Source organism: Anser brachyrhynchus (genome assembly GCF_964034855.1).
Source record: "Anser brachyrhynchus genome assembly, chromosome: 12".
Classification (NCBI taxonomy): Eukaryota; Metazoa; Chordata; class Aves; order Anseriformes; family Anatidae; genus Anser; species Anser brachyrhynchus.
The window spans coordinates 422,835-449,459 of record NC_137707.1 but is presented as its reverse complement, the minus strand read 5'-3'; the positions used below and the strand labels follow the sequence as shown (position 1 = coordinate 449,459).

The 26,625-nt window shown below is 41.4% G+C and overlaps 1 protein-coding gene across 50 annotated transcripts in view; it reads left to right on the top strand.

Annotated features, from left to right (window-relative positions):
• The window catches only part of LOC308176543 (uncharacterized protein), a 129,003-nt gene that overhangs the window by 48,922 nt on the left and 53,456 nt on the right, over positions 1 to 26,625 (top strand). For 36 of the 50 annotated variants that reach the window (XR_013938313.1, XR_013938314.1, XR_013938338.1 and 33 more), the window contains one exon: positions 14,401 to 16,698. The exons of 9 other annotated variants lie outside the window; for them this stretch is intronic. The gene's annotated coding sequence lies outside the window, so the exon portion shown is untranslated. 5 more of the 50 variants (XR_013938333.1, XR_013938334.1, XR_013938335.1 and 2 more) reach the window with 5 other exon arrangements.

Sequence of the window (26,625 nt, the reverse complement as noted above, 5' to 3'; positions counted from 1 at the left end):
AGAGTTTAGACCCAGTTGTACAACAGCCCTCTTCAAGTTGAAAGGTGACCATGTCCATGTTTTTGTTTACACATGCAGAGAGAGATTTGCTTAGCCTCTCTGTAGATGAATATCCAAGTTCTGCTGATTATAACATGGAAATGAGATTCCCTTTTTATTGTCATATTCTTACCACAAAAGTGCTAACCCAGGGTATGATTTTCTAACCATCAGAACTGTTGAAACCATGTTTCTGTGGCATTGTTTTTCTGAATCATTTTACTCCTGGGTATCCTGTAGACCTTGCTGTCCATTTCAAGAACTCCTCCTTATGTGAGGTGTTTACAAGTAACTGCCAATCCGTATTCCTGCAGTGGCAGAGATCGGAGTGTGCAGAATACTTCTTGGCTCAATTGTCCTTGGTGGACAATTTCCCTGCACAGGAAGTTGATCTCTGGTCAGGATGGAAGCAACCATTTTGTGAAGTCATCGTGCGTGGTCTATTCAAGAGCAGCAGAATTACTCTGATAATTCAGGTTACTGAGTTCGGGATGCTTTTCTCTCAATTGCAACTGAAGGAAAGATGGTGGCTGTGGGGGAACTTTGACTGTGTGGTATTAAAACCTTGCAGATCAGTTGGAGAGTAATGTGTCGCATACTTCCAGTTTTGATGCACTAGTCAGGAAGAATGCAAAAGATAAAGATCAGTGGCGTTAGTGTGAATCACTAACGTGGTTAGGTGAATCAATAAACCTACAGGATGTTTCAGACTCTAGAGCAGTAAGAAACAGTATGGCTATACATGAGAGGCATTGGAAGGATATATATTCAAAGCTGTCTTCCAGAGAGACCAATACCTGGGGTTGTTCATATGTCTGAACGTTGACATGGAACTAAAAAGTAATGAAATGGTAACAGAAAGCCTCAATCTGAATAGGCAATACCACAGAAAAAATAGACAAAGAAAAAAGAAATGGGACCCTGGCATATCCTTAAAATTACTTAATGTGAAGGAAGATGTCTGTCTTTGCTGTTTACTGTATGGGATGTCTGAAGTTAAAAAAATAAAATAAAGAAAAAAAAAAGAAAGCTCTTCACCTAAAACATTTCGTTCTTTCCCTCTGCTCTGTGCCTAAATTAACTCTTACTAATGTTCTAACTTTAAACAGAAGTCTCTTGTGAAAGAAAGTTGTGATTTGATTTTGCAGTTGCCAGACTCATGTTCTGACATTTCTTCCTGTGAAGATACCAGAGATCCAATTGTCGCTTCTTAAATTGAGTGGTGGCCAATACTCAGGTTCTAAACCAGTAACCACTGTATTCCTTGAAAGTTATCAGCACTTTAAAGGAGGGAAAAATCATGCTATGATTTTCTTTTACTTTGTAAGAGGTGACTAGTTCTCAGGAGCATTTCCATATTCCAACCCCTAGTAGTACAGCTGATGCTTAGGGTAACAGGTAACAGTTTTAAAAGGAGAGGATCTGGAATTTTGTGACTATTATCAGAAGTGTTAGGAGAAGATAATTTCAAAGTAAACAAAAGCAGCTCCTGCATTCAGCTGGGATTCAGAGTAGCATTGATGCAGCCACAAAAAGGCTAAAAGTTGTTCGGAGTGTTGCCTGTGATATGGTTGATGATGTGTAGCAGCTGAACTGGTAATGCCTTATAAGGAATTTTATCTCTGGAGCTCTTTAGTGAAAACCCAAACTTACCAAAACAAAAATCTCCCAAGTTCTTTTAAGCAGAGTCCTAGTTAAACTACATAGTTTGTGAATTGGGGTGATTTTACTAACTGGATATTAGGTAGTGGGTTGATTGAGTTCGCATCTCATAGTTGGATAAGTGAAAGCTTAATTCACCATGCCATTATTACATCACCTTCTGTTTCAGAAGTCACTTACCTTTGTTCACATTAAACTCAAATTCCTTTTTTAATGTAAAATGCCTCAAATAGTCTGGGATCTGGATGCTTCTTTCAGGGCTGACACAGGTGGAGAAACATGGGCTTTGATACTCTCAAGGTGAGCAGAGCTGTGCTTGGTCTAAGATCAGTAACTGTGACACATGCTCATTGAACTCTGCACCTCTTGTAATGTGAGCAGACTGGGGGGAAGACAGAAAATGTTACCTGATAATTTCTGTTCTGATACAGATCTCTGTTTACTAAAACCCCAGGATTTGTATCATTCGTATCATCTCATAAAGCAGGAAGTTCTTTGAGAGTCTGCCTATCAAAATTTCTCACAGTGTCTGTGCTTCTTGCATTCTTTAAGCTGGAATCACAAGCAGTAGATTCCATTCAGGTTGCAGGCATGTTTGCATCCCTTTCGTCCTCTCTCCAGAGCAGAGGGGTTCTATATCTCTCTCATACTGTTTTACTTTGGCTCCTCTACAGTAGAAAGTTGTAAGTAGTCATATTTTTTCTTTTCTGGAGTTCAGTAAACGGGCTTATTTACATGTAGTGTTGAAAACTGGCTTTATGCTTCAGAACCAAAGCACCAATTGAATTATGATCTTCAAGTCTCCACGTCTGAAAAACAGTCTGTTGCACTATTTCTGTACAGCTGCAAAATCACTCTTGCTCTGCTGAGTAGGTAAAGTTGCTTTGGACAAGAGGAGGGCTGAAAAGCTTGAATTCCCAGTCTCTGCATGCAGTCAGCACCTATCAGACCTAGCTTCAAAGAGTGTCTGGAGAAGCTCAGCAAAGTACTCTAACACCTCTTCTGGCACTAGCCACAGTAATCATTTCTTGAATATACCAAACAAAGCATCAAGAAAAACACCCAAAGCTGTATGCATGGTTTCTTCACCCTAATGTTGCTTATGGTCCCACATCACCCCATTCTACGAGAGGATGCCTTTAGTGACCCTGTCCTGTCTTCAAAACCACCAGTACCTTATCTGTACCTTCCTCGAGCCAAAGCACCTTGGGCATATTTTTTGAACTCACTTTTGCCATTATTATGACATCTTTTTTGTCAGCTTTACAAGGCTGAAATAAATTTTGGTCCTCCAAATAGGTGGTTCCTTTCAGTTGGGGCATCATCTAAAGGAAACAATACTTTCATTTACTTAAAACGATCAGGTGTAATCAGATGACTAACCAGTATCTGCACCATGTGCCTTCACTAGAAGCTGCACTCCCTAGGAAATACCATTGGATTATACTGACCTGAGCTATGAAGACTCCAGTTTATTGGTTCCAGTGGGTGTAACTGGGACATTTAGACTCCACTGTCTGCATGGCCAGTGGTTACCAAAACACAAGCCATCTTTGCCTCATCCTGAAGCCTCTCTCTTAAAAATTTGCGTGTGCTCCTACAGACACTGTTAAACATAATTCTCTGACCAATAGGCTTATACATGATGATGCCTGTAGGATGAATGGGATGAAATAATAAATTTCAACGAACAGTTGTTTCAGGAATATCACCTGTCTTCATTGGTCCTCGTCACAAGGGAATTAGTTTTAAGAAAAATCTGCTGTAAAAGATGAGTTTGTTCTTAAGTTTTCACTTCATTTGTCAAATTAATTTTCTGCAAATTGGAAGAGATAATAAGGTTTTGTTTGTTTGTTTCTTTAAGTCTTTTTGGTCCATCTTATCCTTGCTACTTAGCTCTTGCAGCTGTGGAAATCCACAGTAATTTTCCTTAACACTTTTCATACCAGCTTACATTGTTGACTATTTTGTTTATTGGATTTCCTACTTAAAATCTGTTTCTTTATTGGTTCCTCTTTAATTTCCTCTTCTTTTGCAAAGCTGCATGAAGGTAACCACAGTCCTAAAGCTATTCCATCCTAAGTTCTGGTATTTTATATATATAAAACTTCAGGGCTGATGGCAATGATACCTGGGATTATTTATGGGTTTTCATAAAAAAAGAAAGAGGAAAATACAGAACTGCATGACTTCTCTCTTCCTTCCCCTTTTCCCAACCCCCTCCCCACAGAGGAGTTTAATTTTAAATGATAAATGTGGAAATTAGAGACCGTCGAGAAAATCCAATTTGGTGAGGAGTTTTAAAAATCCCATAATAAACGCAGAGTGAAATGTATGATTTAATGCGGGGCGCCAATGGCTGCTATTATGTGCTATTAGCAAATCGGGGTTGAGAGTGAATCTTTATCACTTGGTGAGTGCGGGCTAGGCCTGCCTTTGCTTCTGCTATTGATTTGTAGCCGCTTGTCATAATGACATCGGGAAGCAATGAATGGAAGATGTGCTTTTGATAGGATTGAAGGGGTGCAAAGGGGGGAGAAAAAATTCAGCAAGTTTTCTATCTCTTCTGCCTGATTAGATTTTTTTCTTCTTTTAAGAGCTTTCACATTCCAATAAAAATGCTAAATCAGCTCTGAAGCAGAATTGTTAGGGAGTAAATAGCTAGTCACATTTAAAGAAGGAAAAGATCTGACTTTACAGCTCTGACTTTACAGCAGTGGATGAATCTAAAGAATATTTCTGGCTCCACAAAAATGATAGTGGTGGGTGGTGTGAGGGTGGTTGAGAGCTGGGTAAGAGCATCTGCACTGATGGCACTGCAGACAGCCAGACCCAGATAAGGTGGTGTGTGCACCTGATGTGGCTCAACAGAATACATGGAAATTAAATCGCTGATGTGTCTTTATTTAAGAAAAGAATATGGTTCTTGATCTCTGAACCAAAGGTACCTGAAATGAAAAACCCAGACTTTGCCTTAGAGTAGCAAATAATAAGTCTCCTTTGCATGTGGGAAAGGAAGATCTTTGTCACTTTAATTATAGACATTTCTCAACAGAAATCTAAAACAAGTGTTGATCAAAGGGAGTATAATTGCTGCACTAGTTGGCGAATGCAGCATGCCTGTACTGAAGGACATTCTGGAACACAGGTTCTTAGGAAACGAGAATAGGCTTGCTATCCAGCCATGGGTCTGGTGCACATGGTGAATAAGACAAAATCCATGTGTACTCAGGAGTGTATCTGTGTATGGGTCTACTCATGATGGCCCCCATGAATTTGCATTTCTTATCAGAAGATCCTTGCCATTTTAATTTCCTGCCTCTCCATCATTCTGCCCTCCCTGGGAAACGGAGGAGGGGCTGTGTGCTTCCTGAGGAGCAGAACTCCAATTTGAGTTCCTTTTTTATGAAAGTCCATACAGATTTTCTCTCATTATTGCTATTATTATTGTTATTATTATTACTCCAGTCTGCTGTGATGAAGAGCTGTAGGCTGATTAAGGGTTGTGACTCTGACAGCCAGTTCCTCCCTTTTGCCCTAACTAGCCTTAACTATTCTTACTTACAGAAAACTTCATGGGACAGCTGAATGATCCTGGTTTACAGGGCTCACTGGCAGAGCATGAAATGGCAGATTAGAAATCAATGCAGAGAGTCCAAGTGCCTACTTCATCATTCAGGAGAAAGAAATACAGTATTTCTGGTCTGAGCCTTGTACTCATTAAAATCAAATCCTTTAAAAAAGCTTTTAAAATAAAACAGTGATCAGTAGGAGTGTGGAAAATTTTATGCAGAGGGAATTTTCCAAAGGAGGACAAGTTGAAGGCAGTGTGCAGATGAAGTATGTTGTTTACCATACCGCCCATTGGCTTTATGGAGCTCTCTATGTGTGTGCCGTGCTTGTGTTCAGTAAAAGTTTGTTTGTAACCTAATGGACCCATAACATGGCAACCCAGGGAAGCTGAAAATACTCGGGAAAGGGATCGGAAAGACAGACCTGCTGGTGGGAGATGGCTGGCGGTGCTTGCTGAGGGCAGCCTCCGCCACGAGGCCGGCGACCTTGGGGAGGGCAGCCTGACAGGAGCGACGAGGCCTTGTGCGAGAGCGCGGGGCAGGCGGGCGGGCTGGGGTGTGCGAGGCACAAGGCACGGCGGCAGCAGGAGGCCCAGCAGCGCCCGCCGGCCGGCAGCGTGAAGCAGGCCTGGCCCAGGAGCGGGAACCGGCCTGACGCAGCCTGGGACAGAGACGGGTGCAGCCGCACTGGGTCCCATCCTGCGCTCACAAGCTGGCCGTCGGCGGACAGAGGAGCTGGCCTGTGGAGCCAGCGCGGAGCCTGCGCCGCCTCCCAGCACGGATCTGGGTGCCCGGCGGCCGACGGCGCGCTGCGCGGTCTGCCCTAGCAGCAGCCCCGCTGGGCAGCACCGCCTGGGCGAGTTGGCCACGGGATCACTGCTAAACAAGGTCTGGAGCCCTTGGACTGTGCAAATCCCCTCAGCTACCTCCAGCACCCACGGGGACCTAAATATTGTTCCTCAAGGCAAGATGTGAAATGGAGAGAAACATAAATAGCAGCAAGGGGAAGAAGAGAGAGATGTGTATGAAGAGGGCTTGTGTTCATTCTCCTTTAAAAGCAGTGTGTTGTTAGGGGTGTTGCACATTTTCTCACCATGGAAGTTTGCTTCGGTTTAGCTGTATAGTGTGCAGAGTTTGAGAACAAGACTTTTTCATTAAGCAACTAACTATCTCCTTTACTGGGTTTCTGTCATTGTTTCCAGTGAGATGGAGCTGAAGTGTCTGGTCCCAGCCTGCAACTTGAACCAGGGTTTCTGCACTTGTAGTTGCAGGAGGTTTGGAGGATGTCCTGGTTTGGCTGAGAGCGCTAATTTTCTTCATAATATGGTAGATCATATGGTGTTATGTTTTGGATTTGTAATGAAAATAGCGCTGATAATATACTGATGTTTTAGGAGTTGCAGAGCAGTGCTTACACAGAAACGCGGACTTTTCAGCTTCTTATGCTGCCCTGCCAGTGAAGAGGCTGGGGGTGCACAAGAAGCTGGGAGGGACAGAACTAGGACAGCTGATCCCAACTGGCCAAAGGGATATCCGATACCATATGGTGTTATGCTGAACAATAAAATGGGGAGGGTTAGCCAGGGGAACTGATGCTGTTCAGAGACTGGCTGGACATTGGTTAGCTTGGTACACAGTTGTGTTCTGCACCACTTTTTTTCTTTCCCTTCCCTATTAGACTGTCTCTATCTCAACCTACAGGTTTTCTAACTTTTGCCCTTCTGAATCTTGTCCCCCCACCCAGTTGGGGTGGGGAGGGGAGTCAGGAAGCATCTGTGTGGTGCTCAGTTGCTTACCGGGGTTAAACTACCCACCACCACAGATGCTCTACTCTCTCTACATTTCCAGATACTTTGAGGAAGTTGGAAGGAGGCACAGAGCATTTACCTAGACCTTCTATGTTTTTTACAGCAGAAATAAAAATAAGGGAATTCCACCAAGAACCAACCTGTTTAGAAGTGATTACAGCATACTCCGTGTGCAAACTGTTGCAAACTTAGATTTTCACTTCACACAAAGCATACTGTGTACTTTGTCTTTCTTGTTTGGAGTTTGAGATGAAGCCATACCTGTTACTGAATGCAAGCTTGTTGGAATGCATTTTAAGAGAAAATAAACAGTGTTTTAAATATACGATTCTGAATTTGGAATTGAGATTTGATACTCTTGTAGAAAGTGCATTTTTTGGCCTGTAACTGGATTTTACTGAGTTGAGACCATGAACTAATTTTGGTGGGAAGGAATGTGTTATTCCGCAATGGAGCGGAGGATGAAACTATTCACTACTGGTTTGGTTTTTTTTGTGTTTCTCTTTTTCTTGTTTGTTTGTTTCATGTTCCTGAAGTCTGGGCATATTACAGTAAGTACTGGCTGAAGAATTAATAGGCAGAGTGCAGAGGATGTAGCTGAAAACGCATGCTGAATTAGGCTAGTGCATAGACTTTTCATCCACCTTCACATTGTTGTGTATAATGGAAAACATGCTAAAATATACTAAGGTTGCAGTTAACTTTGCAGTTCAAATATATATTCCTATATATGAAGAAATTCCCATTCATTCAGAACCTAATTATGGGTTTACTGATCCCATCTAGGACCAGTCTTGTTCCCATTATAGTTTCTGGCAAAACGCTCATTGACATCCGAGGTGCAGGAGTAGGACCGTGCTGCTCTCCTTGCCTGTTCTGTCACCCTGGCTTACAGCTGTCTCATTGCAGACAGAATTGGCACTCAGATGTGGAACATGGGTTTGTTCCTTGCCAGCCATACAGCACAAGCAGGGAATAAGGCTGAGGACTTGAGGAAATAATTGAGATTTATGTGAAGGGATAGTAATGTATGCACACAGCTTGTCTTCATCATTCTGAGCTTTGAGTATTTATCTTCCCTGCTTTAATATTAATCCTGTTGGTATTTCTGTGGTTGGCTGTTTTTATTGGTGGACCTTAAGAAATTGCTTTCTCTGTTCTACCCTGAACTAGAAGAGAATAGCCACCGGGAGAGAGAATGTACATGCAAGTGTGCAGCAGTGGAGAATGAAGAGACCATGCAGTAGAGTTGTATGGAACTGTATGTTTTTAAAATCATCAGTGTTTTAAATGTAATATAGCACCTCAGCAAATCTTTTACAGCATTCCAGGTTCCTATAGACACTTTGTGCTATACTCAGTAGACAAGTTCTTTATATCCAGTTGGGATATTCAATGCAATTTGCTTCCATTTAGAGCATGAAAGGAACAAGCCTGTTTCAAAGCACCCTTCTCCTCATCTACACATACTCAAATTGCAGTGTATCCTTCTGCCCTAGCTAATCCTGATATATTGTACATAAATGTAAATCCTTTATCTACCTGCTAATTTTCAAGATATGTCTACCTACTCTAATCCTAAAGCTATTATGAAAAAGGAATAGAAGTTGCAAAGAACATACATGTATTTTATAAAATTAAGGACTGAAACCAACCAAAAAAATTAGATGTATATAATTTGTCAACTAAAGGTGCTAACTGTAGACATGGGAGACATACTGGGTAGTAATGAGAATTTTGCCTGTCACAATACTAATAGAGGAGCCAGTTTTATGCACTTGTAGGCTTACCTTTTTGAGTTATAGCTTCAAAACACAGTTCTGTATTATGTTGCTTTGGCACTAAAAATAAACAAGTTAGATAAGAATTTAGGAAGGGTAATCTTTTGAACAGCTCAGCCATATCAGTCACTTTTAAAAGCAGGACCAACATAAGAAATGCCCTGCATGTTCCATCTATTCCAGTATTCAATCTCCAGCAGTGGCAGGCAAGATGATGTGTAGGGCAAGTCCACAAACCCCACTGCTATGAGCAGTAGGCTCCCTCTAGGGTGCACAAGCATTGGTTTTGGGATAGTTGAAAGTGTATCTCTGTTGTTTCCTTACACTTGCTGAGTTCCTGACGGTATCTACTGGCTAGTCATTTATTCTTCATTCTGAGATGATTTAGTGTTATTTTGCTTATTTATAACTCTTTCCACCTTTTCTTTGATTTTCTAAACACAGTGAATAATATACCTTCAAGAATTTCCATTAAGTGGCTGACAAATGCTCCAGTTTTACTCAAGTTCTTTGTTCTTGCTTAAACCCTCAGGTGATAGATCCAGGTCATAAAGAAAGCATGCGACAGAGTTCCAAGTAAGAGCCAAGCCTTTTGACCTCTAGTAGATGTACAAGACTGTGTCTTCAAAGGCAATGTACTGCTTGCTTAGTTACTTGATACTGGAGGAAAATACCTTTTTGCAAGTTGTTAAAACCAGGCCAGACGTAACTGTACTGCAGTCTGATGTCTGCTTTCTCCATTCTCAGATATGAACCTGTGCTCAACTTCACAAGCTGCTGTCCTACTGGAGATAGTAAAGTACTTGCTACAGAAATTCAATGCAAACTCTTGATGTGTCTCATGTTGCTTTTTTGCTACAGACAAAATAGAGGGGATTACCACCTGACCTGCCTTTGTTCAAGAGCATCTGTTGACTATGAATCACAAAGGGTCGGACTCTTTAGGAATCCATCTCACCTCTCAAGAGCAAGTCGTTTCAGCATGCTTGTACAAACAGAATGGATTATTTCTTAGGCATGAATGAAACTGTAGGAGCCCTTTGCTAGATGGGAAGTGCTATTTTGGACCAGTCTTCCATGGTGTTTGATAATAATATAACAACCTGATCCTCTGCATTTATTTATGAAAGTAAATGGAGGCCAGGAATCAACATTGGAAAGCTTTTGGTGCTAATGCAATATCACTTCTAGAATGGTTGCTTGTGTGACACTTCTAAAAAGATGAATCAGCAAAAGTACAAAAGGCAGCATGCCAAACTGTTTTCTGTCTTGTTCTATTGGCTCTTACGTGCAAATTTTATAATAGCAGTAGAGGAGGCTGATATGACAACATCTTTCAAATATGAAGAAGCTTCTGCCAAGGGGAAAGGAATAATCTGTTTTCTATGTTTAAGAATTAATGATTTAAATAGCAGGTAGGTTAGATTAGCTGCTCTGAACCTGTAGTCTGTAGACCGCTGGGGTTCTTTTGAAGGCTCTCTGGTCCATCTGTCTTTAAGTGTTAGCAGACGTGCTTTTTCCAGTTAAGAGTAATCGCTCATGTTGTGATTTTTTATATGTAGATTTTTATTGGCATCTTCAGGAACAAAGCTGAAGGTATACTGACAAGTTCCTGAGTAACCTGATCTGATTAGACCTGCTTTGAGGAGAGGGTTAAACTAGGTGACCTCTGGAGGTCCTTTCCACCCTAGATTATTCTTTTGTATTATGTATTTTCAGAGAGCTCAGAGACATCTTTTTGCAAAGTTGCAGGGAGAGGCCAACTTCAGGCCTTTGTATGTTTTGCCCCAAGAGTACTGAGATTATGTGGCCCATGGCATGACTCTCAACAGTCTGAGGCAAGTTGCACTAACTTCTAATGACTATCACTGTAAGCTGAGACATATTAATTGTGCTAACCCCTTTCTTTGTTCTGTGACAAGGGCAGAGTAGCACAAGCCTAGTTTGACCTTATATATTGGACTACATGTAAAATAAACCAAGGCTTGAGACAAAAAACACTAGTAAAACCTGGGCATCTTTAAGTTGAAAGAATTATTTAGACTAAGAGAAGGCATTTGGGCAGCTGGATTATTTCTATAATAAGCAAAGATATAATTACAATTTCAAAGAATATTTTAAAATGTATATGTCGCAGGGAGAATTGGCAATTGTTTTCTAGGAATTTCTTCTCTGGCAGCTAGGTGAGAAGGAAGAAGAGTTAGCACACAGCCACCCGTAGTCCTTGACTAGAATCCTGCATTTACTATTGCATTACTGTTCCCTGTTTTCTGTAGCCAAAAGGAAGAGGAAGTTACTGTTAGTACATGGGGGCAGCTAAAGCTTTAAATATTTTCTCTCACCTTATCTTTGCTTTACCCCTCATATTCCTTGGCTTTGTATTTCATGAGTCTGGCATAACCCTAGACATAGAAACCTCTAAAACTTCAGTGGCTAAGTGAAACAATGGCATATCAAACCATAGCATAAGTTTGGTAAGACTTTTTCAGAGACTGAAGATGTAGATTATCTGAGCTACCTGTTTTTCCTCTGTCTTTTATGTGCTTTTCTTTGGTTTAAAAGGGAGGAGGGGATAGTGGGCTTTAACAGCAGCTTCTAAAATTCTCTCTTCTTTCTAGCAAGTACAGGTGATATATCTTTGATAGCTCCTAAATGCACATTGATCATTTTCAATTTGGAAGGTTTTATATAATAGCACTGTGTTTGTTACCAAAGACAAATTCAGGGATGTTTATTGAGTTACTGTCTGTTAGAAGAGGGTATTAGATGTTCTCCATGATGATAGGCATCCAGAGCCCTCTCCCACAGCACATGAACCCCTCTACTCCCCGGAACCAGCTAGGGTTCAGTTTCCAAACATGACTAGCTGAAGCTCTGCTGGAGTTTCTCAAAGTCCCCAGCAAAGATGAGAATTTACTTAGTCATGATCTTTTCAACAAGATGCAGAAAAATTCTTCCGTGGGTAGTTATAAGGTAGTCTGTCCACTGCCAAATGTTCTTTCTAATTTTCTTGTTTCAAAATAAACAAACAAACAAAAAACTGTCTTATATCATAAAGCACAAGTGCCTTTGCAGTAATTCCATCCAAGATCTAATCAGGTGTTGTGGACAGTATTGTCTTGTAGTTGTGAATTGTTCAAGTTAGTTGATTTCTGTCCTCATTTTGTAAACACTTAAATATTCACAGTCTTTGCTATAGAACCCTTCTTCAGAACCTAAGGGTGCAGTTTCTGGAGCTATTTAAACGTAGATAACCTTCTATGCTAAGCGGAAAAATTCCATACCTCTCATCTTCCCTTCCTAGCCTTTAACTTTTGATCCTTCAGCTCGTTTGTGCTGGTATTGGTGCTCCTTCAGCTGCAGCATGAGATTGATCGGAGAGGTAGCCTGGGTGAGAACTGATGCGGGTTAATGTCACGGGAGATGGCAGGAACACGCAGAAGGAGGAAAGCAGGATGTCCCCCTCCTCCTCCTTGGTAGTTTTCCAGACATAATAGATTAAACCCATGGTGAAACGCCAGCCTGACTTTGGATGAAGGGGTGCAGCATGTTCAGGATTCACTGCTTTGGGATGGAGGAACTGCAAGATAGACTCTAAACTATTTTCAGTGATCAAGGATTGTGGTGTTAAAGCTAACAGGTGAGATGACAGCCATACATCACTTTAGCAAACAGAGCACTTGCTTCCATGTGCTCTGCTGGGAGTCAATGGTTCTGTGGGACACATGCCAGGTGCTTCAGGAGCATCCTCTAGCCATATATCTCACAGGGCAGGCAGAAGGAATGTGCTAAGCAATAGCCTCACTCGCAGGCTTCCAGATGACAAATATTGCTTAAACGAGTCCATTAAAGTAAAATAAACCCTTCTCAATGTACATGGGGAGCATATATAACACAATATATGAAGCACATCTATATTTGCTATATTTAAAACCTAAGTCTATGAGAATGGTGTAGTATATACTTTGAATAAGATACATTCAGAGCTGCCGAATGAGAAGCAGCATGTTTTGAGAAAATTTGTGATCTTCTGAAATATGTTCATATTCTGAGAGAGGTATGTAAGATATAGGACAACAAAGTACGTATTTTCATGGAGATGTGATCCAGCTGGTCTGTTGAGGCTTTGGAGAATGCACTTTATGCCTCTTGAGACTAACTAGATAGCCTTTCTAAACATGAAGACATTTGAGAAAGTTTTACATTTTGGAGACCATCTGTCCTCTAACCCTCTCCCAGGGCAGTTTTCTCCTGCAACTCCACAGCCTTTGGAAGTAATGTAGCTACAGCAGACAAGTGGAAGTAAGGAGCTTTAGGTTCAGCAGAGCTAGTTTTTCAAGCAACGTAAAATCCACCAAAACACCTGGGTGGAAGGAGGAAAGTCAGGAATGGAGAAGAATATCTGTGAGTGCTGGAGGGTGCTTTGTCTGGGTCCTGGAAACGGGAAATAAAGACAGCTGAAGGAGAGAGAGAAAAAAAAATAAAATGAAAAATAAAGAGGGAGTACGGAACAGAAAAGTGTGTCAAAGCCTGGGTCAGTGAGTTATGTCATGAAGTGATGTGTCTTGTTGGCCCAGCGGGGTTGAACTAGCATAAGCATAGTATTGAAATCTTCAACAAAAGAGATGAGAACAGGTCAAGAATAGACCTTTGTATCCTGCTAGCAGCTTGTGAAAGGGAGGCAAGATCCTTGCTACGTATCACCCTAAGTCAAGTATGTTGCAGCATGATTGTTCCATGATTTTAGGTTTGTGGGTAAGGAGGGTGATGAAGTAATAGAAGGTAAAATCACCCCCCTTTTGGGGGGCCAAAAATGTCATGGTGGGCTGGTGAGAGATGAGAGCACGTTGGCACGTGGTGAGAGATGAGAGCACGGTGGCACGTGGAGAGAGACGAGAGCCAGACTGCAGAGAGAAGGGAGAATGTAGTATGACGAAAAGAACGCTGAAGTTCAAATCATCTTGTCCTGGTTTGGGCATCATGCTTTAGGATTCTTGCAGTGCTGTTCCATCAGGCTGGTGATAGTGCCCTCTGGAAGGTACCACACTTGCTTATAGGGAGCCCTGATGATAATAGGCTCTGTGCTCTCCAGTGAGGGACCATTCAAACAAGTCATCTGGAACCAATGGGGTTTGTGCTTTTCTGTATACTTACTTTGTCAGCCTAAAAGTCTGTTGAGATACAAACTACATCGTAATAATTTCCATGCAAGTCAGCAAAGGTTGCTATTTAAAACAAAATTTGGTCTGATATACCTTCCCTGGCAAATAAGCGTGAATGATTAAAGGATTTTAACAATAAAAAAGTACCTGTTTCAATTATGTTTCAGAGGGTTAAAATCTACCACCTTGTCTAATTGCAGAAAGAACAGGTGGCAAAATGAGGTTTCTCTCCACAACTTAAATGAAATCAGTCCTCACCAACCCCAGTTAGTTCTTTGCCTGCTTATTCCTGTGTTAATTTAATATGGATTTTCATAGGGGCTTAATTTGAGAGCAAGGAGGCAGCAGCTATGTTCTGTCTCCTGTCTCTGTACAGATCCTCCCCTCATCCTCTCAGCAGACAACACTTTGGCTTGCTGCCTTGGACGGATGATATTTACTACGGTGACTGTCAGAGGAGTGGGATTTGTGATGACTGGGATTTTTCAAGTGGGTCTCAGTCCTGCTGGCTCGCAGACAGAGTGAACTGTAAAGGGTCATGAATGCTGTGACTACTCAGGAGCTTCAGCCATCTTACCACACTTTGGGAACAACTTTTATAGTTGTGGGAACAACTATAGTAATCAGCTTTGACATGACCAAAGGTGTCAGCGCATCCTATATTAGAAATAATTTCTAGGCCTTGAGCTGGCTTCAAAAAAATAAAAAATAAGCTGGAGAGACTTTAATTACATCTCCACTAGTGATAAAACAGCGCTGTCCCCCAAAATTAATGTGACTGATGTCTATATTCTATTGAAAAATGAGAGCTGTCCTTTCCACATAGAAAACAATGCACACTTTTATTGTCAATCAGAATTTCCTCTAATGCCTGCCAACAAAAAGGCCCTGTCCTTCTGGGCTACAAACTATTTGTTCTTCTCATACAACCTTTATAAATGTGATGTGTCTGTCATTGTTCAGAAAAGGAAAGCTGATGCCTGGGGTATCTACATCTTTTATGTTTGGGAGGGAAGGAATAGGCTTTGCAGTGGGATTTAAGTCTGAATCACAAACTATAATTTTGTTGGAAATGGAAGAGTAGATGCAGTGAAAAACTGAAGAGGGAAGTGCCTTGAACTCTTTGAAAATTCCTTCACTTCCTATTAATAGATCTGTGTTTAAAACAATGTGAAAAATTAAATCTCTCTAAGGCATTGAACCATGTGTGTTCCCACGAGTGCTCAGCATGTGTCTGTGCTCCACATATCAGATATTGTCCCTCCCATATTGGCTCCAGGCTTGCATTGCAGCAGGAACCTTGGTGGGTCTTGCAGCATCACAGCTTTGGAGATTCATAGCTGGCTTGGTGATTTTATAAAACATTTGTGTTCTCCATACTTTATTAGTCACTGACAGACTCATTGTTTATAACATACTTCTCAGCAAGCGAAGATGAGGATAGAAAGGGCAAGTATGATTGGAAGGTCAACAAGTTTGAGCACTGACAGAATGAAAGAAACAAATTATAACACCGAGGACATGTTGCTGAAAATGCCCTCCGTCTAATTCTTGGCTTAACTAGAGTCAAGGTGTGCTAGCTTAAGTCTCTCTTCTGTCCTTGTTCCACAGAAGAGGATACAGAATCTTAGCATCCTCTCAGCCTCTGGGTGGTTGATTATTTGTGTTTTAAATTTCAGTCCTTGAGACCATGCACAGAAATGTTAGAAGCTAATGAGTATCACAGAACATGCCACTCTGTGTGAAAGTTAAACTCAGTCCTCTGTGCCACCAATGTTTTCGATGACATTTGGTCTCAGACTCTGCTTGCTGGCCTAGAACGCCAGGTATAGATTCCATTGTGTGCTGATTTATCAAGTTTTTGAGGGCATGTGGCTAATCATAGACTTGCTTCAGAATTTGTCTTTTCATAAGGTACAAGGAAATACTTTGTCAGCACTCACTTAAATGAGGTAGGAAAATAAAAGCATGTTACAACTTATGTGTTCTTTAATCTTTTCTGTTTCTCCCAAAGGGGACGCTGGCAGAGTTGGCTGCCGTGTCTTGTCCCACTGATACCGTAAGCGGGAGCATAAGAAGGCAACTTGTGGGAATTCTATTTTATTTGTTTTGGCTAAACCCTTTACTTGCTGTGGTAAAATAAGTATAAGAGCAAACTTTGGGGAGCCTTCACCGTCCTACATTTTTGCTGACCCTAAGCTTTTTTAAGTCATGTGTTATTTTGAAAAGGCTGCTTGCCTTTTGGCTTTGAAAGCATTAAGATTCTGATATATTTAGCTGTGTTTTATTTTCTATCGTAAACCTTGAAATCTATGTGCCTAAACAACAGTCTTGCATTTCCTGTATGTTTCCAGGACCTGAAATCTGAGAAAATACTTTTGGGTAGCTTTGAAGAAGCCTTATGCAGTGATAAGTGTGCACCTGAGGAGCAGAGGGAGGGAGTTTCTTCTGGGAAGTGGGGGATGAAGAAGAGGCATCATGCAAAGAAGATTTAAAAGAACCAATGTGCTGCCTTGGCTTGCCTCTCCTCTGTGTTGCCGGAGCCTGTGCCTGCCTGCTTCAGGCCTCAGGGCTGCTGCCTTGCGCATCCTGCACGAGTGCCATGGCTGTCAGTGAGCTGGCTATCCTGAACAAGCTTCTTGCAGTCTGCTTTAATGCCAGCCACATCATTTCTGTAAGTCATTCGGTGTTCATTGGAGTAATGGCTTGAACTTCACTGTTTTATGTTCCAGATACTACTTTGACCCTTGGGCTATAACACCAGCTCAGTGATTATTCAGTTTCTTTTATGATGTGTCTTAGTGCCAACAGAAAAGAGTGCAAGACATCCCTGTGCAGTCTGATGTTGATCATCTGGGATGTATGAACATGGCAGTAGAGGGCTTGGACATAGATCACTTGCTATTCCATGGTAGCTGTGATTGATTATAATGAAGGATTTGTTGCAGTACCAATTAATGCCATAAACATTTTTTTGGTTCATACAGGTAGCTCATTTAAAAGCTTGTTTCATTACTGCAAAACATGCATGAAATACTCTAGTACATATCATTTCTTAATGTGAAGTGTCTGAACAAAGTAGTTTAAAACAAAATGTACTGACTCTAGTTTGGGAAGTTTCATAGGGGAGATAATTCCTGCAGAGAAAATGTTTTAGTGATCAACGTTTACTCCAGCAGGAACTGCAAAAATCTGTGCAAAAGTGGGTCAGGTAGAGTTTAGACCCAGTTGTACAACAGCCCTCTTCAAGTTGAAAGGTGACCATGTCCATGTTTTTGTTTACACATGCAGAGAGAGATTTGCTTAGCCTCTCTGTAGATGAATATCCAAGTTCTGCTGATTATAACATGGAAATGAGATTCCCTTTTTATTGTCATATTCTTACCACAAAAGTGCTAACCCAGGGTATGATTTTCTAACCATCAGAACTGTTGAAACCATGTTTCTGTGGCATTGTTTTTCTGAATCATTTTACTCCTGGGTATCCTGTAGACCTTGCTGTCCATTTCAAGAACTCCTCCTTATGTGAGGTGTTTACAAGTAACTGCCAATCCGTATTCCTGCAGTGGCAGAGATCGGAGTGTGCAGAATACTTCTTGGCTCAATTGTCCTTGGTGGACAATTTCCCTGCACAGGAAGTTGATCTCTGGTCAGGATGGAAGCAACCATTTTGTGAAGTCATCGTGCGTGGTCTATTCAAGAGCAGCAGAATTACTCTGATAATTCAGGTTACTGAGTTCGGGATGCTTTTCTCTCAATTGCAACTGAAGGAAAGATGGTGGCTGTGGGGGAACTTTGACTGTGTGGTATTAAAACCTTGCAGATCAGTTGGAGAGTAATGTGTCGCATACTTCCAGTTTTGATGCACTAGTCAGGAAGAATGCAAAAGATAAAGATCAGTGGCGTTAGTGTGAATCACTAACGTGGTTAGGTGAATCAATAAACCTACAGGATGTTTCAGACTCTAGAGCAGTAAGAAACAGTATGGCTATACATGAGAGGCATTGGAAGGATATATATTCAAAGCTGTCTTCCAGAGAGACCAATACCTGGGGTTGTTCATATGTCTGAACGTTGACATGGAACTAAAAAGTAATGAAATGGTAACAGAAAGCCTCAATCTGAATAGGCAATACCACAGAAAAAATAGACAAAGAAAAAAGAAATGGGACCCTGGCATATCCTTAAAATTACTTAATGTGAAGGAAGATGTCTGTCTTTGCTGTTTACTGTATGGGATGTCTGAAGTTAAAAAAATAAAATAAAGAAAAAAAAAAGAAAGCTCTTCACCTAAAACATTTCGTTCTTTCCCTCTGCTCTGTGCCTAAATTAACTCTTACTAATGTTCTAACTTTAAACAGAAGTCTCTTGTGAAAGAAAGTTGTGATTTGATTTTGCAGTTGCCAGACTCATGTTCTGACATTTCTTCCTGTGAAGATACCAGAGATCCAATTGTCGCTTCTTAAATTGAGTGGTGGCCAATACTCAGGTTCTAAACCAGTAACCACTGTATTCCTTGAAAGTTATCAGCACTTTAAAGGAGGGAAAAATCATGCTATGATTTTCTTTTACTTTGTAAGAGGTGACTAGTTCTCAGGAGCATTTCCATATTCCAACCCCTAGTAGTACAGCTGATGCTTAGGGTAACAGGTAACAGTTTTAAAAGGAGAGGATCTGGAATTTTGTGACTATTATCAGAAGTGTTAGGAGAAGATAATTTCAAAGTAAACAAAAGCAGCTCCTGCATTCAGCTGGGATTCAGAGTAGCATTGATGCAGCCACAAAAAGGCTAAAAGTTGTTCGGAGTGTTGCCTGTGATATGGTTGATGATGTGTAGCAGCTGAACTGGTAATGCCTTATAAGGAATTTTATCTCTGGAGCTCTTTAGTGAAAACCCAAACTTACCAAAACAAAAATCTCCCAAGTTCTTTTAAGCAGAGTCCTAGTTAAACTACATAGTTTGTGAATTGGGGTGATTTTACTAACTGGATATTAGGTAGTGGGTTGATTGAGTTCGCATCTCATAGTTGGATAAGTGAAAGCTTAATTCACCATGCCATTATTACATCACCTTCTGTTTCAGAAGTCACTTACCTTTGTTCACATTAAACTCAAATTCCTTTTTTAATGTAAAATGCCTCAAATAGTCTGGGATCTGGATGCTTCTTTCAGGGCTGACACAGGTGGAGAAACATGGGCTTTGATACTCTCAAGGTGAGCAGAGCTGTGCTTGGTCTAAGATCAGTAACTGTGACACATGCTCATTGAACTCTGCACCTCTTGTAATGTGAGCAGACTGGGGGGAAGACAGAAAATGTTACCTGATAATTTCTGTTCTGATACAGATCTCTGTTTACTAAAACCCCAGGATTTGTATCATTCGTATCATCTCATAAAGCAGGAAGTTCTTTGAGAGTCTGCCTATCAAAATTTCTCACAGTGTCTGTGCTTCTTGCATTCTTTAAGCTGGAATCACAAGCAGTAGATTCCATTCAGGTTGCAGGCATGTTTGCATCCCTTTCGTCCTCTCTCCAGAGCAGAGGGGTTCTATATCTCTCTCATACTGTTTTACTTTGGCTCCTCTACAGTAGAAAGTTGTAAGTAGTCATATTTTTTCTTTTCTGGAGTTCAGTAAACGGGCTTATTTACATGTAGTGTTGAAAACTGGCTTTATGCTTCAGAACCAAAGCACCAATTGAATTATGATCTTCAAGTCTCCACGTCTGAAAAACAGTCTGTTGCACTATTTCTGTACAGCTGCAAAATCACTCTTGCTCTGCTGAGTAGGTAAAGTTGCTTTGGACAAGAGGAGGGCTGAAAAGCTTGAATTCCCAGTCTCTGCATGCAGTCAGCACCTATCAGACCTAGCTTCAAAGAGTGTCTGGAGAAGCTCAGCAAAGTACTCTAACACCTCTTCTGGCACTAGCCACAGTAATCATTTCTTGAATATACCAAACAAAGCATCAAGAAAAACACCCAAAGCTGTATGCATGGTTTCTTCACCCTAATGTTGCTTATGGTCCCACATCACCCCATTCTACGAGAGGATGCCTTTAGTGACCCTGTCCTGTCTTCAAAACCACCAGTACCTTATCTGTACCTTCCTCGAGCCAAAGCACCTTGGGCATATTTTTTGAACTCACTTTTGCCATTATTATGACATCTTTTTTGTCAGCTTTACAAGGCTGAAATAAATTTTGGTCCTCCAAATAGGTGGTTCCTTTCAGTTGGGGCATCATCTAAAGGAAACAATACTTTCATTTACTTAAAACGATCAGGTGTAATCAGATGACTAACCAGTATCTGCACCATGTGCCTTCACTAGAAGCTGCACTCCCTAGGAAATACCATTGGATTATACTGACCTGAGCTATGAAGACTCCAGTTTATTGGTTCCAGTGGGTGTAACTGGGACATTTAGACTCCACTGTCTGCATGGCCAGTGGTTACCAAAACACAAGCCATCTTTGCCTCATCCTGAAGCCTCTCTCTTAAAAATTTGCGTGTGCTCCTACAGACACTGTTAAACATAATTCTCTGACCAATAGGCTTATACATGATGATGCCTGTAGGATGAATGGGATGAAATAATAAATTTCAACGAACAGTTGTTTCAGGAATATCACCTGTCTTCATTGGTCCTCGTCACAAGGGAATTAGTTTTAAGAAAAATCTGCTGTAAAAGATGAGTTTGTTCTTAAGTTTTCACTTCATTTGTCAAATTAATTTTCTGCAAATTGGAAGAGATAATAAGGTTTTGTTTGTTTGTTTCTTTAAGTCTTTTTGGTCCATCTTATCCTTGCTACTTAGCTCTTGCAGCTGTGGAAATCCACAGTAATTTTCCTTAACACTTTTCATACCAGCTTACATTGTTGACTATTTTGTTTATTGGATTTCCTACTTAAAATCTGTTTCTTTATTGGTTCCTCTTTAATTTCCTCTTCTTTTGCAAAGCTGCATGAAGGTAACCACAGTCCTAAAGCTATTCCATCCTAAGTTCTGGTATTTTATATATATAAAACTTCAGGGCTGATGGCAATGATACCTGGGATTATTTATGGGTTTTCATAAAAAAAGAAAGAGGAAAATACAGAACTGCATGACTTCTCTCTTCCTTCCCCTTTTCCCAACCCCCTCCCCACAGAGGAGTTTAATTTTAAATGATAAATGTGGAAATTAGAGACCGTCGAGAAAATCCAATTTGGTGAGGAGTTTTAAAAATCCCATAATAAACGCAGAGTGAAATGTATGATTTAATGCGGGGCGCCAATGGCTGCTATTATGTGCTATTAGCAAATCGGGGTTGAGAGTGAATCTTTATCACTTGGTGAGTGCGGGCTAGGCCTGCCTTTGCTTCTGCTATTGATTTGTAGCCGCTTGTCATAATGACATCGGGAAGCAATGAATGGAAGATGTGCTTTTGATAGGATTGAAGGGGTGCAAAGGGGGGAGAAAAAATTCAGCAAGTTTTCTATCTCTTCTGCCTGATTAGATTTTTTTCTTCTTTTAAGAGCTTTCACATTCCAATAAAAATGCTAAATCAGCTCTGAAGCAGAATTGTTAGGGAGTAAATAGCTAGTCACATTTAAAGAAGGAAAAGATCTGACTTTACAGCTCTGACTTTACAGCAGTGGATGAATCTAAAGAATATTTCTGGCTCCACAAAAATGATAGTGGTGGGTGGTGTGAGGGTGGTTGAGAGCTGGGTAAGAGCATCTGCACTGATGGCACTGCAGACAGCCAGACCCAGATAAGGTGGTGTGTGCACCTGATGTGGCTCAACAGAATACATGGAAATTAAATCGCTGATGTGTCTTTATTTAAGAAAAGAATATGGTTCTTGATCTCTGAACCAAAGGTACCTGAAATGAAAAACCCAGACTTTGCCTTAGAGTAGCAAATAATAAGTCTCCTTTGCATGTGGGAAAGGAAGATCTTTGTCACTTTAATTATAGACATTTCTCAACAGAAATCTAAAACAAGTGTTGATCAAAGGGAGTATAATTGCTGCACTAGTTGGCGAATGCAGCATGCCTGTACTGAAGGACATTCTGGAACACAGGTTCTTAGGAAACGAGAATAGGCTTGCTATCCAGCCATGGGTCTGGTGCACATGGTGAATAAGACAAAATCCATGTGTACTCAGGAGTGTATCTGTGTATGGGTCTACTCATGATGGCCCCCATGAATTTGCATTTCTTATCAGAAGATCCTTGCCATTTTAATTTCCTGCCTCTCCATCATTCTGCCCTCCCTGGGAAACGGAGGAGGGGCTGTGTGCTTCCTGAGGAGCAGAACTCCAATTTGAGTTCCTTTTTTATGAAAGTCCATACAGATTTTCTCTCATTATTGCTATTATTATTGTTATTATTATTACTCCAGTCTGCTGTGATGAAGAGCTGTAGGCTGATTAAGGGTTGTGACTCTGACAGCCAGTTCCTCCCTTTTGCCCTAACTAGCCTTAACTATTCTTACTTACAGAAAACTTCATGGGACAGCTGAATGATCCTGGTTTACAGGGCTCACTGGCAGAGCATGAAATGGCAGATTAGAAATCAATGCAGAGAGTCCAAGTGCCTACTTCATCATTCAGGAGAAAGAAATACAGTATTTCTGGTCTGAGCCTTGTACTCATTAAAATCAAATCCTTTAAAAAAGCTTTTAAAATAAAACAGTGATCAGTAGGAGTGTGGAAAATTTTATGCAGAGGGAATTTTCCAAAGGAGGACAAGTTGAAGGCAGTGTGCAGATGAAGTATGTTGTTTACCATACCGCCCATTGGCTTTATGGAGCTCTCTATGTGTGTGCCGTGCTTGTGTTCAGTAAAAGTTTGTTTGTAACCTAATGGACCCATAACATGGCAACCCAGGGAAGCTGAAAATACTCGGGAAAGGGATCGGAAAGACAGACCTGCTGGTGGGAGATGGCTGGCGGTGCTTGCTGAGGGCAGCCTCCGCCACGAGGCCGGCGACCTTGGGGAGGGCAGCCTGACAGGAGCGACGAGGCCTTGTGCGAGAGCGCGGGGCAGGCGGGCGGGCTGGGGTGTGCGAGGCACAAGGCACGGCGGCAGCAGGAGGCCCAGCAGCGCCCGCCGGCCGGCAGCGTGAAGCAGGCCTGGCCCAGGAGCGGGAACCGGCCTGACGCAGCCTGGGACAGAGACGGGTGCAGCCGCACTGGGTCCCATCCTGCGCTCACAAGCTGGCCGTCGGCGGACAGAGGAGCTGGCCTGTGGAGCCAGCGCGGAGCCTGCGCCGCCTCCCAGCACGGATCTGGGTGCCCGGCGGCCGACGGCGCGCTGCGCGGTCTGCCCTAGCAGCAGCCCCGCTGGGCAGCACCGCCTGGGCGAGTTGGCCACGGGATCACTGCTAAACAAGGTCTGGAGCCCTTGGACTGTGCAAATCCCCTCAGCTACCTCCAGCACCCACGGGGACCTAAATATTGTTCCTCAAGGCAAGATGTGAAATGGAGAGAAACATAAATAGCAGCAAGGGGAAGAAGAGAGAGATGTGTATGAAGAGGGCTTGTGTTCATTCTCCTTTAAAAGCAGTGTGTTGTTAGGGGTGTTGCACATTTTCTCACCATGGAAGTTTGCTTCGGTTTAGCTGTATAGTGTGCAGAGTTTGAGAACAAGACTTTTTCATTAAGCAACTAACTATCTCCTTTACTGGGTTTCTGTCATTGTTTCCAGTGAGATGGAGCTGAAGTGTCTGGTCCCAGCCTGCAACTTGAACCAGGGTTTCTGCACTTGTAGTTGCAGGAGGTTTGGAGGATGTCCTGGTTTGGCTGAGAGCGCTAATTTTCTTCATAATATGGTAGATCATATGGTGTTATGTTTTGGATTTGTAATGAAAATAGCGCTGATAATATACTGATGTTTTAGGAGTTGCAGAGCAGTGCTTACACAGAAACGCGGACTTTTCAGCTTCTTATGCTGCCCTGCCAGTGAAGAGGCTGGGGGTGCACAAGAAGCTGGGAGGGACAGAACTAGGACAGCTGATCCCAACTGGCCAAAGGGATATCCGATACCATATGGTGTTATGCTGAACAATAAAATGGGGAGGGTTAGCCAGGGGAACTGATGCTGTTCAGAGACTGGCTGGACATTGGTTAGCTTGGTACACAGTTGTGTTCTGCACCACTTTTTTTCTTTCCCTTCCCTATTAGACTGTCTCTATCTCAACCTACAGGTTTTCTAACTTTTGCCCTTCTGAATCTTGTCCCCCCACCCAGTTGGGGTGGGGAGGGGAGTCAGGAAGCATCTGTGTGGTGCTCAGTTGCTTACCGGGGTTAAACTACCCACCACCACAGATGCTCTACTCTCTCTACATTTCCAGATACTTTGAGGAAGTTGGAAGGAGGCACAGAGCATTTACCTAGACCTTCTATGTTTTTTACAGCAGAAATAAAAATAAGGGAATTCCACCAAGAACCAACCTGTTTAGAAGTGATTACAGCATACTCCGTGTGCAAACTGTTGCAAACTTAGATTTTCACTTCACACAAAGCATACTGTGTACTTTGTCTTTCTTGTTTGGAGTTTGAGATGAAGCCATACCTGTTACTGAATGCAAGCTTGTTGGAATGCATTTTAAGAGAAAATAAACAGTGTTTTAAATATACGATTCTGAATTTGGAATTGAGATTTGATACTCTTGTAGAAAGTGCATTTTTTGGCCTGTAACTGGATTTTACTGAGTTGAGACCATGAACTAATTTTGGTGGGAAGGAATGTGTTATTCCGCAATGGAGCGGAGGATGAAACTATTCACTACTGGTTTGGTTTTTTTTGTGTTTCTCTTTTTCTTGTTTGTTTGTTTCATGTTCCTGAAGTCTGGGCATATTACAGTAAGTACTGGCTGAAGAATTAATAGGCAGAGTGCAGAGGATGTAGCTGAAAACGCATGCTGAATTAGGCTAGTGCATAGACTTTTCATCCACCTTCACATTGTTGTGTATAATGGAAAACATGCTAAAATATACTAAGGTTGCAGTTAACTTTGCAGTTCAAATATATATTCCTATATATGAAGAAATTCCCATTCATTCAGAACCTAATTATGGGTTTACTGATCCCATCTAGGACCAGTCTTGTTCCCATTATAGTTTCTGGCAAAACGCTCATTGACATCCGAGGTGCAGGAGTAGGACCGTGCTGCTCTCCTTGCCTGTTCTGTCACCCTGGCTTACAGCTGTCTCATTGCAGACAGAATTGGCACTCAGATGTGGAACATGGGTTTGTTCCTTGCCAGCCATACAGCACAAGCAGGGAATAAGGCTGAGGACTTGAGGAAATAATTGAGATTTATGTGAAGGGATAGTAATGTATGCACACAGCTTGTCTTCATCATTCTGAGCTTTGAGTATTTATCTTCCCTGCTTTAATATTAATCCTGTTGGTATTTCTGTGGTTGGCTGTTTTTATTGGTGGACCTTAAGAAATTGCTTTCTCTGTTCTACCCTGAACTAGAAGAGAATAGCCACCGGGAGAGAGAATGTACATGCAAGTGTGCAGCAGTGGAGAATGAAGAGACCATGCAGTAGAGTTGTATGGAACTGTATGTTTTTAAAATCATCAGTGTTTTAAATGTAATATAGCACCTCAGCAAATCTTTTACAGCATTCCAGGTTCCTATAGACACTTTGTGCTATACTCAGTAGACAAGTTCTTTATATCCAGTTGGGATATTCAATGCAATTTGCTTCCATTTAGAGCATGAAAGGAACAAGCCTGTTTCAAAGCACCCTTCTCCTCATCTACACATACTCAAATTGCAGTGTATCCTTCTGCCCTAGCTAATCCTGATATATTGTACATAAATGTAAATCCTTTATCTACCTGCTAATTTTCAAGATATGTCTACCTACTCTAATCCTAAAGCTATTATGAAAAAGGAATAGAAGTTGCAAAGAACATACATGTATTTTATAAAATTAAGGACTGAAACCAACCAAAAAAATTAGATGTATATAATTTGTCAACTAAAGGTGCTAACTGTAGACATGGGAGACATACTGGGTAGTAATGAGAATTTTGCCTGTCACAATACTAATAGAGGAGCCAGTTTTATGCACTTGTAGGCTTACCTTTTTGAGTTATAGCTTCAAAACACAGTTCTGTATTATGTTGCTTTGGCACTAAAAATAAACAAGTTAGATAAGAATTTAGGAAGGGTAATCTTTTGAACAGCTCAGCCATATCAGTCACTTTTAAAAGCAGGACCAACATAAGAAATGCCCTGCATGTTCCATCTATTCCAGTATTCAATCTCCAGCAGTGGCAGGCAAGATGATGTGTAGGGCAAGTCCACAAACCCCACTGCTATGAGCAGTAGGCTCCCTCTAGGGTGCACAAGCATTGGTTTTGGGATAGTTGAAAGTGTATCTCTGTTGTTTCCTTACACTTGCTGAGTTCCTGACGGTATCTACTGGCTAGTCATTTATTCTTCATTCTGAGATGATTTAGTGTTATTTTGCTTATTTATAACTCTTTCCACCTTTTCTTTGATTTTCTAAACACAGTGAATAATATACCTTCAAGAATTTCCATTAAGTGGCTGACAAATGCTCCAGTTTTACTCAAGTTCTTTGTTCTTGCTTAAAC